At 45.0% G+C, this 4,217-nt stretch overlaps 1 pseudogene; it reads right to left on the bottom strand.

Annotated features, from left to right (window-relative positions):
• Window positions 1–364: 364 nt before the first annotated feature.
• On the bottom strand, window positions 365–3,460 carry LOC123041992 (E3 ubiquitin-protein ligase RNF14-like; annotated as a pseudogene).
• Window positions 3,461–4,217: the final 757 nt, after the last annotated feature.

Raw genomic sequence — 4,217 nt, 5'->3', positions numbered from 1 at the left:
AGATTATCTCGGCGCAAGATGATACTCCCTCTGTAAAGTGTAAACTGATATAGAAGTGTTTAGATCATTATTTTAGTGATCTAAACGCTCTTATATTAGTTTACAGAGGGAGTACTATCAACAGTAATCAAGCGAACCACATGGAGATGGTGGCAATGTTGACGTTGAACTGTCTGGTAGTCCCTGTACAAGGTGTTGGCACAAAATGCTCTGCCACCGACAAATAAGCTTTCGTCGCAAAAAATAGATAAGTAGCAAGACAGATGAAAGAGTACTATCACGAAGGGAATTGACCACGCATGATCTCATATACAACATGTACCAACTGTCCAACTTAGTCACCCTTGCTTTTAATACTCCCTCCGTCCGGAAATACTTGTCATCAAAATGGATAAAAGGGGATGTATCTAGAATCGTATATCGTGTTTAATCAACTAATCGGAATACATCAAACGTATAGAAGTTTTAATCTGCAAAACTGCAACAATGAGAGCACAGGTATGATCGAGGCTAGAACTTTATCCCCACGCATTGCGGTGAACCCCAGTGCTCGCTCTGCATCCCGGTAAACTGGACCTGCTTTCTGCACATCGTGCAATAGGTGGCTTGGCACACCCAGCAGAAAATATACTTATCGTCGCCCTGGATGCACGCGGCCATTGGTCAGATGCAATAGAGACAAACCTGCTTGCATTCATGCCATCTTACGGACTGAAAAAGATAGGGTCTCATTATATTACCTTGTAAATCTTTTGACGGCATTTCGGGCATTTCACGGTGCTGCCTACCGGCTGGCTTTGAACTCGCATGCGGTTTCCGGTTTCGAGTTGTTCCAGGCGCTTCCGCCAGTCCATCGTGTCCTTTTCCTTCTCCGCAAAGAGGTCACAGTTCCTACTGCAGTTTGTCACAAATCATACACGCATAAAGATAAGTAAGCTTGAGACCCCCTGTTTTTTCTCTAAAAAGACCCTGGATATCTCAGACGACTGGCCTACCTGAAATGGGCATAGCCAGCGATGATAGCCTTACCGCAAAGGAAACAGAATGCCTGACCACAACTGATGCACACCACCTTGTTGCAACCTTCGGTTTTGCTGATGGTCATTCTGCATTTTGGACATGACCTAGCATCGTTGTAAAGCTCCTTGATGCTCATCAGTTCCTCCACCATCTCTCTTGCGCTCATCTTGCCAGCTGCCTGCCGAGTGCCTACATAAAATGGAGGACAAGAGGTGGGAGATATTCAGTAACTTGAAATTAAATTTTATCCGACGGCCAATTAGACTGGTAGGGTAGTAATGCGACGAGGAGATGCCAAAAGCATACGAGACTCTTCAAAGATCTATTATAGATGGCAAATGAAATGTATATTTGAAGGATTTACCAACAAACCGCAAGTTGTTTTGTAGTAGTATAATAGTAATGCAATTTTTTTTTTGAAAAGGAGGAAGTTTGGAACACAAAATAACTTAGTCTCAGTCACCGTCCAACCCCACAACATTTTACTGAAATTTTAGCCATGTAAGTGAAAAAACAGTAAAAGTTGTGCACTAGAGACCGTAAACGGTAAAAAATGACTTATATTTTGGGAAAGAGGGAGTAAGAGATGCATTTATACCTGTCGCTGCCGGATCTTTTCTTCTAGAGTTAGGCACTGCTTCCCTGGATGGCGAGAATCCTTGCACAACGAGCAGAAGACAAAGCAACATTTTGGACACTGTGCATTGTTATCCTCATCTTCCAAGCAACCAATTGCACATCTTGGACAATGAACCACGTCTGACATCGAGTCCAATGCTTTCTCAAGAGTAAGCCTATCCCAGCGTTCGAACTCTTCCTCGTCGAGAAGCCTCTTTAACAAATACGGTGGATAGAAGCAGTGCACTTGGTATCAGGGCATATCAACTGAAACAGAGTACCTTCCTTCACATGCATCTTGCATAATGTCTCCATGCACTTGACACAAAAGAAGTGCTCGCACGGAAGTCTGATGAAATTTGAACCTAATTATTTCAAAATTAAAGTTAGTTTACCAGGGAAGAAATTTAATGATCCTAATTCAGTTTCTTATAAGAAGCTTAATTAGAAAAGTCAAAATGGCCTACCATTAGTCTGGTTAAGGCAAATCATGCACATATGGAGATCCTCAAGAAAAACTTGATAGCACTTCGTACTACTGTAACTGAGCATGGAAGGGATTACAGACTCCAACGAGAGACTTCTCGAGATCGCACGGTTATCTCCTTTGTGCGTAGGAACATCTGGACCTAATGTTATTGTGCGATCAAACCCGAGGTGCGGCAAAGAAGAACTACGTATCCACTCAACCCATGGATATACCACTTCTTGCCCCGGCAGCTCTGCCCAGATGGTGTCAAGCATCTCACAGAGTCGAGAAACATCAGGCCCATCCATCCATTTAGCAGTGACAACAAAATGCGGGGGATCTTTGCTAGGATATGACTGGGGAAACACACATGTCAATACCAAAGGGGGCAGGTGCTCAAAGCTGCAAGAGTAGGAGAAGTTATCCGGTTCGTCCTCGTGTTGTTCTGTACTGTCATCAAGGCAACATCCATCTCTTGCATGTTCATTATCTGAAGAAAACTTGGCGCATACTTCGGCCCCATCTTGCAAATCATAGCGTATGTAAATCTGCAATTCAAGTTTTTCTTTTTGGAGAAACCATTAGACAAAAATCATCATCAGCATCCAAGAAGAGGTGAAATGACACTGAAGGCCAACAAAGCAAACCTGGAAATAGCGGAGCCCTGCTTTGCTTTCGAATTCGATGAGGTCATCCCCATATATTGCTTCCAACGCCATCAGCTGCAGTGAGATATCATGTGAGAAAACAAACACATTGTGCGTATATTCCTCCCAGCAACTGTCTAAAACTGAAGAGAAAAATCCCTCTGAACCACTTAATAAGTACTCTAGTACCAAATTCCGACGTATGGCCGTATGCATCTGTCGGATGCAGAGGCCGGGATGATCCTCCTTCTCAAAAAATAGAAAAAATTCCAACGTAGTCAGAACATAGTAAGTAGATTAGTGCACTCGACCTCGTCCTCCTGTCGCTGCAGGTTGTCTCGTATCTCATCCTGCCCGGCCTCCTCCTCAGCGCGAAGGCCAACTCCCGCCGCCGTCGCCTCCTCCAACCTCGATCCCGCCTCGGCCACCGCCGCCCACGGGGAGTCCAGGTCGAGCACGTCCTCCTCGCCGCCACCATCACGCGACAACGGCCTCCACGCCTCGGCCGAGGATCCCGTGCCGGGTTCATGGTTGGGTTCCAGCGTGCGCGACGACGACGAGGCGCCCGCGGACGTCGACGCTGTTGCTGCCATGGGGGCACACGAGAGCTCGGTTGATGGTTGGGCACCTGGACTCGCCGGGACAACTCACGCGCACATATTTCGTGTACCAAACGATCACTCCTACTCCGATACGAACTCTGGCAAAAAATTCTTTTCCGAACCTACCACTACTTGAATAGCAATATATATATATATATATCTATATATATATATATATATATATATATATATATATATATATATATATATATATACCATTACTGAAATCTGCGACTTGATATTTCTATTCAACTGATAGACGTCCGCGTGCTACGTGCCCTGCGACATGCCCGTTGTTGCAAAATGCGCAAGTGCAATACGAACTATGTGCAGACCAATGAAGACAAAGCACGTAGCAACCATATCCCTACATTCGTTTTGCAACGTGTGGGAATTTTTTTCTTTAATCGGTGCTATCCTAACATTTCTTTTAAGGAATTTTTTTATATATTCATCTTTAATTATGATAGTACATCAAACGCTATAAATAAAAAAATTACATCCAGATCCGTAGACCATCTAGCGACGACTACAAGTATTGAAGCGAGCCGAAGACGCCCCTCCCTCACCGAAGCTGGGTAAAACTTGTTGGGACGCGACTAGGGAGCAAACATGTGCTCCCTAACGTTCCCTGGCACACACCCCATTTAAAGAAAGATTCCGCCCGTCCGTCCAAACACGAAAAAAAAAAGAAAAGTTCAAGCACTTGGCCCCTTGTCCCGCGTAGCAACCCACACATCCCCGCCCGGATCATTTGCGGGAAAAGAACATGAGATCCCTTTTCCTTCCCATGCATCCGTCCTCCCAAATCTCGATCTGGATGAAAGCTCCATCTCACGCCCGTCTCCTCTGATGGCCATG

Source organism: Triticum aestivum, chromosome 2B (assembly GCF_018294505.1).
Source record: "Triticum aestivum cultivar Chinese Spring chromosome 2B, IWGSC CS RefSeq v2.1, whole genome shotgun sequence".
NCBI classification, from domain to species: Eukaryota; Viridiplantae; Streptophyta; class Magnoliopsida; order Poales; family Poaceae; genus Triticum; species Triticum aestivum.
The sequence above is the reverse complement of the archived record's forward strand: the minus strand, read 5'-3'. Positions and strand labels throughout refer to the sequence as shown.